The 16,399-nt window shown below is 42.5% G+C and overlaps 1 protein-coding gene across 10 annotated transcripts in view; it reads left to right on the top strand.

Moving 5' to 3' along the window:
- Positions 1-16,399, top strand: part of ATRX (ATRX chromatin remodeler) — a 282,427-nt gene that overhangs the window by 65,553 nt on the left and 200,475 nt on the right. The gene's annotated exons all lie outside the window — the stretch shown is intronic.

The raw sequence follows: 16,399 nt of genomic DNA, 5'->3' as shown, positions 1-16,399 counted from the left end.
GCTGGGATTACAGGTGTGTGCCACCATGCCTGGTTAATTTCAAGAAAAAAAAAAAAAAAAAAAAATTTAGAGACATGGTCTTGCTATGTTGTCCAGACTGGTCTTGAACTTCCTGGCCTCAAATGATTCTCCTGCCTCAGCCTCCTGAGTAGCTGAAATTATAAGCATGAGCCATTGTACCTGGTTCCCTTTTTAAAAAAACATTTTGTATCATGTGACAGTTAGCATTTTCAGGTTTTCAAGGGTAACTACAATACACATGCACACAGACACACACAATATGTACAAAAAAAGTATAAGAGAGTTATAGTGAAAAGTTCAACCATATGTGTAATTAGAGTTCTAGAAGGAATAAAGAGACTTGGTTAAAAGTCCTATTTGGAGAGATACGGGGCTGAGCATTTTTAAAAAAGTGATGAAAAACATCAAACTAGAGATTCAAGAAGTTTTGTGAACCCTGAACAGGATAAATATAAAGAAAACTACAGCTAGGCATGTCATAACCAAACTCCTAAAGAACATAAACCAAGAGAAAAATATCTTAAGTAGCCAGAGGAAAAAAATACATTATTTTCAAAGGAATAACAGTAACACTGGCAGCTCACTTAACAACAGAAATGATAGAAGGCAGATGACAATGAAATTATTTCTTTAAAATGTCAAAGAAAAGTGCAGTCATGCATCACTTAACTATGGGATAGGTTTTTTTGAGAAAGCATTGTTGGGTGATTTTGTCATTGTGCAAACATTATGGAGTGTACTTACATAGGCTACTACACACCTAGGCTATATGTTATAGCCTGTTGCTCATAGGCTACAAACCTGTGCAGCATGTTCTTGTACTGAATACGGTAGGTAATTGGAACACAATGGTAAATATTTGTGTATCTAAACACATGGAAACATAGAAAAGGTACAGTAAAAATACAGTATTACAATCTTATGGGACCACCGATGTATATGTGGTCAGTCATTGAGTGAAATGTCTTTATGCAGCATGTGATTGTAATTGCCAGCATAGAACTGTATATTTAGTGAAAACATCCTTCATAAATGAAGGGTGGTATAAGGCCATATCTGGGCAAACAAAAAATGAGAACTTGATGTCAACAGACCTACACTGGAGTGAATAACTACATTAGAGGAAATTACAAGTTTTCTGAAATGAGAAAGAAAATAATTTGAAATTGCAACACCAAAATACAGGAAGTAATGAATAAGAATGGGAAAGCTAAATAGGTAGGTAAACTAAATAACATAAAGTTATTTAAGCCACAGTCCCTATTCTTATTTCATCAATTACCCCAGTAATGTTCACAGATAAGTTTTTTCCCCTTAAATTCAGGATCCAGTTCAAGATTTAGTAGTCCTTTTTCTTTGGTTTTTTAAAAATCTGAAGCAGTTTGTCTGCCTTTTGGGACTATGACTTTTTTTGAAATGTACAGGTGTGTTACTTTGTGAAATGGCCCTCAGGATTATCTGTTTAGTTATGGTTAGATTCAGGTTATACATTTTTGGCAGGAATACTACATAAAGTGGTGTTCTGTTCTCCATGCATCCTGTTACATGGCACATGATGTGATTTGCCCCTTTACTGGTGATGTTAACTTAGGTTGTTTGGTTATGGTTGTGTTTGCTAGATAAACCCAGTCTAAAGTTATGATTTATTCCATTGTAACTAATAACTAATTTAATGGGGGGCACTTTGAGATTACTAAGGTATTCTTTTTATTATCAAAACTTAATATGTTTTCTTTTGCAAATGACCACAAAGTTTGCAGCTTAAAACAACCCAAATTTGTTATTTTACAGTTCTGTAGGTTCGGAGTCCGGTGGGCCTTGCTGGACCCTTCTCAGGCTATCACAAGGTCAAAGTCAAGATGTTAGTAGGACTAGGTTCCTTTCTGGAGACTGTAGAAAAATCCATTCCTAAGCTCATTCAGGTTGTTGGCAGAATTCAGTTCTTTATGATAATAGGTTAGAGGTCCTTCTTTCTCACTCACTATTGGCCAAGACCCCCTCCTAGCTCTTTTCAGGTGTCTTCATTTCTTCTCACATGATGCCCTCCATCTTCAAATCCGGCAACAGCACATCAAGTCTCTCTCAAGCTTTGAAGCTCTCTGACCTAGCTTTTTGCTTGCTAATTCTGCTGCCACCTGCTACCAGCTGGAGACATTTTTCTGTTTTTAAGGATTCATGTGATTAGATTAGGTCCCTCTCCCTCTCATCTCCTCCTGATTATCTCTTGAGTTTAAGATCAACTGTGCCATATTACATAACACAGTTATGGGAGTGATATGTCATCACATTGATAATTTCTGGGGATTAGCGGTGTAGAATCTTGTGGGCCATTCCTAGAAGGTCTGTTTATCACAGCATACATTTGTGATTCTTAGCTGAAAAATTTATTCCTATGATGGGTTCAAAATGGTGATGTTCTAATCTGTCTTTCCTTCTGTGTTTATTAGTTGATATTTTATTGTAAGGGAGGGGTTCATGTTCTAACCTATTCAATTATTTGTATCAGTATATACTTACAATTTTTTCCATGAATATTCTCTGTCATTACTTATTTTGATCCTGAAATTGTATCAGTTTTGGCTAGTAGGAGCCTCATCTGGATGGCTCCTGCTGACCTTTTTACAAATCCTCATCATTTCTTGAACACTTTCTTTCTGTCCCTTCAAAGTATTCAAGGCTTGCTTTCCATTCTCTGTTCCCCAGCCCTACAATCAGTTATTTTTTGCAAGAGTTCTGATTCCTTTTAGTGGGATATAGTGTTTAGAAATCAAGATCAGGGTGTGTGATGTGCTCATTGCCACCAAGATGTCTTTGTTTCCAAGCTCTTTCACAGAGAAAGCCAATAATATGTTTTATATTTTCATGAGTTGATACTGATACTTTTAATTCAATTCCAGTCTTCTTTCTAGACTTCCCCTTTTCATGTTTTTAACTTCTTTCTCCAACAGAAAGAAACCTGGTTCCTATTATCCCCAATTTATTTATTTTTATTTATTCTTTTTGAGATGGAGTCTCACTCTGTCGCCAGGCTGGAGTTCAGTGGCGTGATCTCAGATTACTGCAACCTCTGCCTCCCAGGTTCAAGCGATTCTCCTGCCTCAGCCTACCAAGTAGCTGAGACTACAGGCATGCGCCACCATACCCAGCTAATTTTTGTATTTTTAGTAGAGAGAGGGTTTCACCATGTTGGCCAGGATGGTCTTGATCTCTTGACTTCATGATCTGCCTGCCTCGACCTCCCAAAGTACTGGGATTACAAGTGTGAGCCACTGTGCCCAGCCTATCCCCAGTTTATTTATTTATTTTTATTTTTATTTTTTTGAGATGGAGTCTCGCTGTGTCACACAGGCTGGAGTGCAGTGGCGCCATCTCAGCTCACTGCAACCTCCGCCTCCTGGGTTCAAGCGATTCTCCTGCCTCAGCCTCTTAAGTAGCTGGAACTACAGGTGCACACCACCGTGCCCAGCTAATTTTTGTATTTTTAGTGGAGACGGGGTTTTGCCATCTCTGGATGGCAGGCTGGTCTGGAACTCCTGACCTTAGGTGATCCACCTGCCTAAGCCTCCCAAAGTGCTCTGATTACAGGCGTGAGCCACCAAGCCCGGCCTTTCCCCAGTTTATTTGTATTCATTTTTCTAGTCCTCATTGTACCCACAGTTTCAGAGTTGTTAACCATATCATCGCATTAAAGAAACGTGACTATAGTTCAGTATTTCTTGAAAGTTCTTTTTGTCTTTAGAATGATGTTACGTTGTCGGAGTCCTGTGTTCACTAGTTGAGGAACTCCTTCAGTAGTGGTATCTCCAGTTGGACAAACAGATGTCACTCACAAATATCAATTATAAATTCTGGGCAGCATACTGAAGGCTAGATATCAACAAAGTAGATAAACTGGAGGGGAGTCAACACATGGAAGAAGAAGTGGCAATGGCTGAATTCCCCATTGTTAATCCTTTTTGCTTCAGCCAAGGATCCTCTTAGCTCCATCTGTGGCCGTTAAGACTTGGATAAAAATCTACAGTCTTATTGGATGTGAAATCAAGGAAAAAATTTAGGGAGACCACAGCAGCTGTAACATGAGTACAGAGATCCCATCTAGAAAAGAGCCACAGAATGGGAAAACCAGATTGCACGAAAACTCTACCGATAGCTCTGGTCCAGTTGCCTAATAAGTGCACTCCAGATTCCAACCAGCCTGGTTAGGACTAAAAGAACAGAACAAAAGCTTTGAGTTGTTTGGTACTACAGGGTGGAAAGGGTTTGGAGTTTCATTTCAAGTAAGTTAACTATCCATTTGTTTGGTTGGTTGGGTTTTTTTGAGACAGGGTCTTTTTCTGTTGCCTAGGCTGGTGTGCAGTGACGCCATCTCAGCTCCCTGCAACCTCTGCCTCCCGGGTTCAAGTGATTCTCCTGCCTCAGCCTCCCTAGTAGCTGGGATTACAGGCACCCACCACCACACTTGTCTAATTTTTGTATTTTTAATAGAGATGGGGTTTCATCATGTTGGCCAGGCTGGTCTTGAACTCCTGACCTCAGGCAATCCGCTCACCTCGGCCTCCCAAAGTGCTGGGATTACAGGCTTGAGCCATCGTGCCCGGCCAACTATCTGTTTTAACGAAAGTGTCAACTCTTTGTAGGAATGGAAAGAATGCAGTGTCTTTGCTGTATTTTTCACAGTGTCCAGTGTCCAGTGTCCAGTCCAAAATACTAGATAGACGAAGAAAGGAAATGTGACCCATGATCAAAGGGAAAAGGGATCAATAGAGACTGACTTATCTGTTGAAATTAGCAACAAGAATATTAAAGCAGCTATTATAGTCATACTTGAGTACGAAAAGGCAAATATGTTTATGATGGATGGACAGGTAGAAAATTTCAGTGCAGAAATAGAAACTGTTAAAAACCATTTTGAAATTCTAGAACTGCCAAATTTAATTTCTGAATAAATTACTAGGTTCAGAATAACAAATCATTGTATTTAACAAGACATGCAAGGTAGCAGTAGAAATGTCAGTGAATTTGATGGTTGACTAATAGACCAATAGAGCCAGTAGAACACAGAAAACATTAAAAAGTATACAGAAAAATTTGAATCCTTTCTCCAAGAAACAACTATAAAATGGGATCGTTATCAACCAAACACATGTAAAGGATAGGAATGTTTAAACCTTATTCAGGAAGAAAAGGAGTCAACAGAAACTCTCACTTGGCCTAGTGTTTGTAGTTATCTGTATACTAATCTTGCACATACTTTGTGAGAATTTTACCTAAGTAGTTCAGGTTTTTGAGTGCTGTTTTAAATTCTTTTGTTTTAAAGTTTCAGATTCCGGGCTGGGCGCAGTGGCTCACGCCTGTAATCCCAGCACTTTGGGAGGCCGAGGTGGGCGGATCACCTGAGGTCGGGAGCTCAAGACCAGCCTGACCAACGTGGAGAAACCCGTCTCTACTAAAAATACAAAATTAGCCGGGCATGGTGGCACATGCCTGTGTTCCCAGCTACTCGGGAGGCTGAGGCAGGAGAATCGCTTGAACCCGGGAGGTGGAGGTTGTGGTGAGCTGAGATCGCGCCATTGCACTCCAGCCTGGGCAACAAGAGCAAAACTCTGTCTCAGAAAAAAAATTATAAATAAAATAAAAATAAAATAAAGTTTCAGATTCCATTTATTCATTGTAGGTATATAGAAATTCAGTTGACTTTTTGTTTTTTTTTGTTTTTTTTCTTGAGAAAAACAGCTTTCTGAATAGCTGGGATTACAGGCACCTGCCACCACGCCTAGCTAATTTTTGTATTTTTAGTAGAGACAGTGTTTCACCATGTTGGCCAGGCTGGTCTTGAACTCATGACCTCAGGTTATCTGCCTGCCTCGGCTTCCCAAAGTGCTGGGATTACAGGCGTGAGCCACCACACCCAGCCCAGTTGACTTTTTATGTTGGCCTTGTATCCTGTGAACTTGCTTAACGTACTTATTAGTTCTAAATAGTATTTTTCCCCCTCTTGTAGATTCTTTGGGACTTTCTACTTAGACAGTTATATCACCTGCAAATAGGGATAGTTTTATTTTTTCCTTTCCATCTGTATACCTTTTAATTTCTTTTCTTGCTTCATTGTATTAGCTAGGATTTTCTGTATTTTCCAGTATTACATTGAAGAATGATGATGATAGCAGACATCCTCTTAGTGTTACCAATTTTAGTGGGAAAACATTCAGTCTTTCACAGTGAAGGATGTTTGCTTTATAGGTTTCTTGTAAATGCTCTTTATCAAGTTGAGGAAGTTCCCCTCTATTCCTAGTTTACTGAGAATTTTTTTAAGCTTAAATTTCTATTTGTAATTATAAATTCACATGCAGTTGTAATAACTAATATAGAGAGAGCTCTTATGCACTTTGGCAGTTTCCCTCAATGGTAACATATAAAACTAGAATACAATATCACAACCAGGAAATTGACATTGATAAAATCTATTAATCAAGATTTCGTCAGTTTTACTTGTGTGTGTGTGTGTGTGTGTGTGTGTGTGTTAAAGTTCTATACATTTTTTTTTTTTTTTACCTGGGTTGATTCATGCATCTACCACCACAGTTGAGATACAGAATAGTTCATCAACACAGGATTCCTCATCTTGGCATTTTATAATCACACCCACTCCCCTCCGCCTACCTCTGCCTATGCTTAACACCTGGCAACCACTAATCTGTCTCCCATTTTGAAAATTTTGTTATTTCAAATATGTTAAATAAATGGTGTTATATAGTAAATAATCTTTTGGGGTTGGAGTGTTTTCACTTGGCATAATTCTGTGGAGGTTCACTGAGGTTGTTGTATGTATCAACAATCCTTTCCTTTTAATTGCAGGGTAATATTCCATGGTATGGATGTACAGATTGAGTATCCTTAACCCCAGAATCAGAAATCTGAAATGTTCCAAGATCGGAAACTTTTGAGTGCTGACATGACACTCAAAGGAAATGCTCATTGGAACATTTGGGATTTTCAGATTAGGGGTGCTGAATCCCTAATGTGAATAAACCAGAATAGTGCAAATATGCTAGAATCTGAAAAAATCCAAAATTTGAAACACTTCTGGTCCCATGCATTTTGGATAAGGAATACGCAACCTGTACCACAGTTGTATTTGTATTGTTTTTTTTTTTTTATTGAAATGGAGTCTTGTTTTGTCACCCAGGCTGGAGGACAGTGGCATGATCTTGACTCACTGCAACCTCCGCCTCCCAGGTTCAAGTGATTCTCCTGCCTCAGCCTCCGGAGTAGCTGGGATTACAGGCATGTGCCACCACACCCGGCTAATTTTTGTATTTTTAGTAGAGACGAGGTTTCACCATGTTGGCCAGGCTGGTCTCGAACTCCTGACCTCAGGTGATCCACCCACCTCGGCCTCCCAAAGTGCTGGGATTACAGGTGTGAGCCACCGTGCCTGGCCTGTACCACAGTTTGTTTAACCATTTATTTGTTAAAGCAAATCTGGGCCGATTCCTGATTTCAGTTGTTACAATTAAAGCTGGTGGTGAATATTTATATATACGTTTTTATATGAATTTATGTTTTCATTTCTTTGCAATAAATGCCAGGAGTGCATTTTGCAGTTCATATGATGGTTACACGTTTATTTTTATTAAATTAATTAAACTACATTTACATTTTATTTTATTTTGGGTAGAGACAGAGTCTCACTATGTTGGCCAGGCTTGTTATGAACTCCTGACCTCAGGTAATCCTCCTGCCTTGTCCTCTGGAGGCCCTTGGATTACAGACATGAATCACTGCACCTGGTTTGCTTTTTTTTTTTTTTTTTTACTCCATTGGACTCTATCAGTGCTTTTATTTATTTATTGGTATTTATTTATTTATTTATTTATTTTAACTTTTAGGTTCAGGGGTACCTGTGAAGGTTTGTCACATAGGTAAGGTAGCATCACTGGGGTTTATTGTTTAGATTATTTCATCACTTAGGTATTAAGCCCAGTACCTAATAGTTATCTTGTCTACTCTTACATGTTCATTTTTTTAAAAGAAACTCCTGAACTGTTATCCAGAGTGGTTGTACTGTTTTATATTCCCATAGCAATGTATGAGTGATCCAGTTTCTCCACATCCTTGCCAACACTGGGTGTTAATACTATTTTTAAATTTTAGCCATTTGATATTTATGGTATCTCATTGTGGTTTTAATTTGCATTTACTTAATGAGTAATAAATTCTTTTTAAATAGAAACAGGATATTGCTCTGTTGCCCAGGCTGGAGTGCAGTGGTGCAATTATAGCTCACTGCAGCCTCAAACGCCTAGGCTCAAGTGATCCTCCTGCCTCAGCCTCTCGAGTAGCTGAGACTGCCTCAGCCTGTCGAGTAGCCAAGACTACAGGCACATGCCACCATACCCAGCTAATTTTTTTTTTTTTTTTTGAGACGGAGTCTCGCTCTGTCGCCCAGGCTGGAGTGCAGTGGTGCAATCTCGGCTCACTGCAAGCTCCGCCTCCCAGGTTCACGCCATTCTCCTGCCTCAGCCTCCCGAGTAGCTGGGACTACAGGCGCCCGCCACTGTGCCCGGCTAATTTTTTTGTATTTTTAGTAGAGATGGGGTTTCACCGTGGTCTCGATCTCCTGACCTCGTGATCCGCCCACCTCGGCCTCTCAAAGTGCTGGGATTACAGGCGTGAGCCACCGCGCCCGGCCCAGCTAATTTTTTAATGTTCTGTAGAGACGGGGTCTGGCTCTGTTGCCCAGGCTGGTCTCAGACTCCTGGCCTCAAGCGATCTTCCCACCATGACCTCCCAAAGTATTTAGATTACAGGCATCAGCCACTGCATCTGGCTGGTAATAAAACATTAAACATCTTTATTGAAATATAATTTACATGCCATACAATTAACCCATTTAAAGTATAAAATTCAGTGGTTTTTAGTATATTTAATATTTACACATATGTACAACCATCACCACTGTCAATTTTAAAATATTTTTATCACCTCAAAAAGAAACTCCATACCCTTTAGCTATCACCCCCTAGCTCTAAGAAATCACTAATCTAGTTTCTTGTTTTGAGTTTATTATTATTATTTTTATTTTTATTTTTTTTTGAGACAGAGTCTCGTTCTGTTGCCCAGGCTGGAGTGCAGTGGCTATTTTGGCTTACTGCAACCTCTGCCTCCCAGGTTCAAATGATTTTTGTGCCTTGGCCTCCCAAGTAGCTGGGATTACAGGCGTGCGCCACCACACCTGGCTAATTTTTGTATCTTTTAGTAGAGACGGGGTTTTGCCATGTTGGCCAGGCTGGTCTCAAACTCCTGGCCTCAAGTCATCTGCCCACCTCAGGTTCCCAAAGTCCTGGGATGGCAGGCGTGAGCCACTGCGCCTGGCCTATTTCCCTATTTTGGACTTTCATATGAATGGCATCATATAATATGTGTTTTTGTGGCTGATTTCTTTCATTTAGCATAATGTATTCAAGATATCTGTTGTAACATGTGTTAGTACTCCATTCCTTTTTATGGCCACATAATATTCCATTATATGTGTATACCATATTTGTTTATCCATTTATCCATTGATGGACATTTGTCTTGTTCCCATGTTTTGGCTGTTAGCAATAATGCAGCTGTAAATATTGGTGTACAGTTTTTTGTGTGTAGCCATATATTTTTGTTTATCTTGTGTATATACCTAGGAATCTAATTGCTGGATTTATATGGTAACTATGTTAAATTGTTTGAGGAAATGTCAAACTGTTTTCCAAAGTAGAGATACTATTTTACTTTTCCACCAGGAGTATATAAAGATTGTGAGTTCTTCACATCCATGCCAACCATTGTTAATAACAGACTTTTTGATTCTAGCCATTCTAGTGCATGTGAAGTAGTATCTCATTGTGATTTTAGTTTTCAACTGCCTGAAGGCTAATGATGTTGAACATCATTTCATGTGCTTATTTGTAGTTTGTATATATTCCTTGGAGAAATTTCTATTCAAACCCTCTGTTCAGTCTTTTTTTTTTTTGACAGGGTCCTGCTCTTGTTTCCCAGGCTGGAGTGCAGTGGCATGATCTCAGCTCACAGCACCCTCAACCTCCCTGGCTCAAATGATCTTCCCACCTCAGCCTCCCGAGTAGCTAAGACTATGGGTGTGTGCCACAGTGCCCAGCTAATTTTTGTTTATTTTTTATAGAGACGGGGTCTTAATTTGTTGACCAAGCTGGTCTTGAACTCTTGTGCTTAAGCAATTCACCCGCCTCGGCCTCCCAAAGTGCTGGGATTACAGGCGTGAGCCACCGTGCCCAGCCGCTTTGCCCATTTTTAAAATGGGTATTTATGCTTTCATTGTTGATTTGTAAGAATTCTTTATATATTCTAAATTTTTTATTGTAAAATATGCATAACATAAAAATTGCCATTTTAACTAATTTTAAATGTACAGTCCTGTAACGTTAAGTAAAATTGTTGTGCATTCACCACCACCATCCATGTCTAGTACTTTTTCATCTTCCCCAAGTGAAACTCTGTACCCATCACATACTAACTCCCCAATCTTCCCTCTCCTTAGCCTTGCAAACACCATTCTACATTCTCTTCCTAGGAATTTGACTACTCTAGGAACTTCATATACGTAAAATCCTACAATATTTGTCCTTCTGACATATTTTACTTAGCACAATGTGTTGGTTATCTATGTTGTAGTATATCTCAAAATTTCATTTCTTTTGAAGTCTGAATACCATTCCATTGTATGTATATACCACATTTTGTTTATCCATATTTCAATGGACACTTGGATAAGATATATAATTTGGAAATATTTTCCCCTATTCTTTGAGTTGTCTTTATTTATTTTTAGAGACAGGGTTTTGCTCTGTTGCTCAGGCTGGGGTGCAGTGGCAAGATCATAGTTCACTGCAGCCTTGAACTCCTGGGTACAAGCAATCCTTCCATCTCAGCCTCCCAAGTAGATGAGACTATAGTTGTGTGCCACCATGTCCGGCTAGTATTTTTTTTTTATTTTTTAGAGATGAGGTCTTACCATGTAGCCCAGGCTGAGCTTGAACTCCTGGCCTCAGGCGATCCACCTTGGCCTCGCAAGTAGCTGGGGTTACAGGCATGAGACATTGCACCCAGTTGGGTTGTCTTTAATTGAAGCACAAGTTACTAATTTTGATGAACTTTTATTTATCTGTTTTTCCTTTTGTTGCTCATTCTTTTGGTGTCTTTAAGAATCCATTACCAAATTGAAGGTAATGAAGATTTACCCCCATGTTTTCTTCTAAAAGTTTTATAGATTTAGTTCTTAAATTTAGGTCTTTGATCTACTTTGAGTTAATGTTTTGTATATGTTGCGAAGTAGGGGTCCAGCTTCATTTTTTGTAGGTTTCTAACCAGTTGTCTCAGCACCATTTATTGAAAGACAATTCTTTCTTCATTGAATGGTCTTGCCACCCTTGTCAGAAATCAGTGGGACTGTTGGGCGTGGTGGCTCGTTTCTGTAATCCCAGCACTTTGGGAGGCCGAGGCGGGAGGGGTACTCGGGCCCAGGAGTTCCAGACCAGCCTGGACAACACAGTGAGACTCCATCTCTATTAAAAAAAAAAAAAAGCCAGGCGTAGTGGTGTGTGCCTATAGTCCCAGCTACTTAGGAGGCTGAGGCAGAAGGATCACTTGAGCCCAGGAGATTGAGGCTGCAGTGAGCCATGATTGTACCATTGCACCCTAGCCTGGGTGACATAGTGAGATCCTGTCTCCAAAAAAAAAAAATTAAAAAAATCAGCTGGTCATAGATATATGGGTTTATTTCTGGACTCTTAATTCTGTTTGTCCTTTTACCAGTACTCCATGGTCTTGATTGCATTGTTTTACAGTTTTGTGCAAAGTTGCACCAAAGTTGTTGTGTAGTTTTGCAAAACTGGCAATCAAGTCTGTGCAGTACTGGCAAAATCAGGAAGTGTGAGTCTTCATACTTTTCATTTTTCAAAATTATCTGCCTATTCTGAATGTTTTCAATTCCCTATGAATTTTAACTCTTTGTTTTTTCTTGGTAGAGATGGGGTTTCACTATGTTTCTGAGGCTGTTCTTAAACTTCTGTCCTCAAGTGATCCTTCCACCTTGGCCTCCCAAAGTGCTGGGATTATAGGTCTGAGCCACCATGCCTGGTCCATATGAATTTTGGAATGAGCTTGTCAATTTTTACAAAGAAGTCAGCTGGGATTCTGACAGAGATTGCAGCGTGTCTGTAGATTAGTTTGTGGAGTATTGGTGATGGCAGCGGTGGGCCGTCTGGAGTGGCTGCTGCCATCACACTGGCTGCAGCAGGGAGACATGGCCAGGGCTGCACGGTCTATAGAGTTGGTGGGAGCCAGGGGCAAGCAGGAGCCCCGCCCCTTCCAAGTTGGAGCTCCCTGGGTCCTGCTGCAGCTGCCTAAGCATGGCTGTAGACCTGGGCATCCCTGTGCTCTTGAGTCTTGGGAGCAGGCGGGAGCCCCATCCTCCCAGGTGCAACTGCAGCTAGCCAAACCGTGGCTGCAGTCCCAGGCCTCTCATTCCATGGAGCAGGCAGGAGACCCACCCTCCCGGGTGCAGCTGCAGTCTCCCAAACTGCGGCTACAGAACCTTGCCTTCTGCTCCACGAGCAGGCAGGAGCCCTGGGTGCAGCAGGAGCCCCGGGTGCAGCCACAGCCACCCAAACCATGGCTGCAGATCCGGTCCTCCTGCTTTATGGAGCAGGCTGGAGTCCCACCCTCCTGGGCACAGCTATAGCTGCCCAAATTGTGGGTATAGACCTGGGCCTCCTGCTTTATGGGGCAGGCAGGAGCCCTGCCCCACTGGGTGCAGCTGCAGCCGCCCAAATCATGGGGGGGCTGCAGACCCAGGTGTCTCTGCACTCTTGGGGCCTGGGAAGGCCCCCCTTGCTCTCGTAGGCTTGGGAGTGCCTGCTCCTGCTGCCTGGCTTCTCCGTGCTATTGGCACCTGCTCTGATCTTGGGGCAAAGTTGGGGCCGAGCCTGGGTGCTGTCGTAGCCTGGCCAGGTGTGCACATGCTTGGGGAACTGCTGACATGCCAGCCTTCTGCTTGCTGCCTTGACCCCCTCTGGACTTTGGGTACTGACAAACATAGGGAAGCTGAGGCAGGGCTGAGGGCAGTTCAGCACTGGCCTGCAGGTGCCCCCTTGCATCTACAGCCTGGGCACCATGAATGGCAGCAGGAGGTAGACAGGTTCCTCAGTGGAAGGTGGCGGGTCCCCGGTGAGGACCCACCTTCAGGCCAGGGAAAGCCTGAAGGCTGGAGGTTGGGCTGCCAGTTGCATGGATCAGAGTGGGAACTTGTGGTGCCTTTTCTGGGCCTGCCCATGGACCAATTGGCATGCACATCCTCCCCTCTGAGGCCCATAAAAACCCCAGGCTCAGCCAGAGCTGAACAGATGTCAGGATGACCAGCTGCAGAGAGGAGCAACCCACTCTAGGGCCTCCTCTCTGCTGTGAGCTGCAGAGGTGACAAGATGACCTTCCTGCAAAGAGGTGCCACACATTCTAGGGCCTCCTCTTTGCTGAGAGCTGCAGAGACGATGGGTCGACTTTCCTTCAGAGAGGTACTACTCATACTAGGGCCTCCTCTCTACTGAGAGCTGCAGAGACGAAGGAGAGATGATGGGGAGATGATGGGATGACCTGCCTGCAAAGAGGAGCCACCCACTCTCAGGCCTCCTCTCTCCCGAGAGCTGTGCACATGACGGGATAATCAGCTGCTGAGAGGAGCTACCCTCTCTGCTGACAGCTGAACACTTGTAGTAACGACTTGCCTAGCAGAGAAGAACCATCCTCTCTGCTAGGAGCTGAACACTTGTTGGGATACCTTGACTGTGGAAAGGAGTTGCCCCCTTTGGGTTTCCTCTGAGCTGTTCTATTGCTCAATAAAGCCCCTCTTTATCTTGCTTACTCTCCACTTTTCTATGCACCTCATTCTTCTTGGGTGCAGGACAAGAACTTGGGACCTGTCAAATGAGGCTAAAATAGCTGTAACACAAACAGGGCTGTGACATGCCCCTTGCTCACCTTGTTGCAGGTGAAGAGAAGGAAAGAAGAGCTGCAGCCCTTTGGGGAGCCCAGACCTGGGAGCTCCCCAAGCCAGGGCTGTGACTCCCTCTTTGGGGCCCTGCCTGCGGTTCCTGTTGTCTCCAAACTTCTGGGTGCCACCGTGTTCCCTGGTGCCAGCTGTGGATGCTGCTTGTGGTGTTCATGGTCCAGCTGCAGCCTCACAGAGAAAGAGTTGATGCCCGTGCTGGCACCTGGAGCTGTGTGCCCTGCTGCAGCCGCCAGGATGTCTGATTGCACAGTGACCGGACCCCACACTTGCTCACATACCCCTTGCTGCTTCATCCAGTCTTCCTTGGCTATCATAGGACACAGGCCAGTAGCATGAGCCGAGTGTAGCCGGCCAGGCCAAATAGGCGGGATGAGCCCAGCAGGCCTGAGCAAAACTCTGGCACAGGTGCCACCAGCTGCAGATGTTTCTGGCCAGAAAAGTGACACCCCAAAGATTCTGTAACACTGGCATCATAAGAATGATAAATCTTATGGCTTGGCCTGGTGGCTGAAGGAATTGTGTACTTTAAATGGGTAAATTATATGGTGTGTAAATTGTATCTCAAGGATGTTTAATGTATTATCACTGGCGAGGTGCGGTGACTCATGCCTGTAATTCCAGCACTTTGGGAGGCTGAGGTGGGAGGATTACTTGAGGACAGGAATTTGAGACCAGCCTGGGAAACATAGCCAGAACCCATCTCTACAAAACATTTAAAAATCAGCCAGGCATGGTGGCATGTGCCTGTAGTGCCAGCTAATCAGGATACTGAGGCAGGAGGATCACTTGAGCCCAGGAATTTGAGGCGGCAGTGAGCTATAACTGCACCACTGCACTCCAGCCTGGGCAATAGGGTGAGACTCTGTCCCTAATAAAAAAAAAATGTTATCTTCTAATTCGTGAACATGAAGTGTTTTTCCATTGATTTAGGTCTTTAATTTCTTTCAATAGCGTTTTACAATTTTCAGAGTATGTTTTGTACTTTTTTTTTAAAATTATTTCCTTCTAATTCTGTTATAAATGGAATTCTTAATTTCATTTTGAGACTATTCATTGCAAGTGTATAGACATAACATTGATTTTTGTTTATTGTCCTTGTACCCATCAATCTTCCTGAACTAATTTTATTCCCATAATTCTTTTATTATTATTATTATTATTTTTTGAGATAGTCTTGCTCTGTTCCCCAGGCTGGGGTGCAGTGGTGCGATCTTGGCTCACTGCAACCTCTGCCTCCCAGGTTCAAGCAATTCTCTTGCCTCGGCTTACCGAGTAGCTGGGATTACAGGCACCTGCCACCACGCCCAGTTAATTTTTGTATTTTTAGTAGAGACAGGGTTTTGCCATGTTGGCCAGGCTGGTCTTGAACTCCTGACCTCTGGTGATGCGCCTGCCTCGGCCTCCCACAGTTTTGGGATTACAGGTGTGAGCCACTGCACCCAGCCTATTCCAATAATTCTTTAGTGGATTCCTTAGGATCTTCTATGTATGAGATAATGTCACATTCTAATAAGGATAGTTTTATTTATTTTTTTTTTTGAGACAGAGTCTCGCTTTGTTGACCAGGGTGGAGTGCAGTGGCATGACCTCAGCTCACTGCAACCTCTACCCCCCGGGTTCAAGTGACTTTCCTACCTCAGCCTCCCTAGTAGCTGGGATTACAGGGATGCGCCGCCACACCCGGCAAATTTCTGTACTTTTAGTAGAGACCGGGTTTTGCCACGTTGGCTAGGCTGGTCTTGAACTCCTGACCTCAGGTGATCCACCTGTCTCAGCCTCCCAAAGTGCTGGGATTACAGGCATCAGCCACCGCGCCTGGCCCTCTAATAGGAATAGTTTCATACCTTCATTTTAAATACTGATGACTTTCAATTTTTTTTTTTAACATGCATGCTCTGAGTAGAATCCGTAGTGCAAAGTTGAATAGAAATGGCGAGAGCAGATTTCCTTGCCTTGTTCCTGATCTTAAGAGTTTCGGAAAGCATTCAGTCTGTCGCCATTAAGTATGATATTACCTACCTGTGGGTTTTTGTAGATTGTAAAATTTCCTTTCTTCCTTAATTTATTAGAAAAAAGATTTTTTTTTTTTTTTGAGATGGAGTTTCGCTCTTGTTGCCCAGGCTGGAGTGCAATGGCACAATCTCGGCTCACTGCAGCCTCCACCTCCTGGATTCAAGCGATTTTCCTGTCTCAGCCTCCCGAGTAGCTAGGATTACAGGTGCATGCCACCACGCCCAGCTAATTTTTGTATTTTTAGTAGCAACAGGGTTTCATCATATTGGTCAAGCTGGTCTCGAA

The sequence above is a fragment of the Gorilla gorilla genome, chromosome X, assembly GCF_029281585.2.
Source record: "Gorilla gorilla gorilla isolate KB3781 chromosome X, NHGRI_mGorGor1-v2.1_pri, whole genome shotgun sequence".
Classification (NCBI taxonomy): domain Eukaryota; kingdom Metazoa; phylum Chordata; class Mammalia; order Primates; family Hominidae; genus Gorilla; species Gorilla gorilla.
Note: the sequence above shows the minus strand (reverse complement) of the source record. Positions and strands in the feature narration are given on the sequence as shown.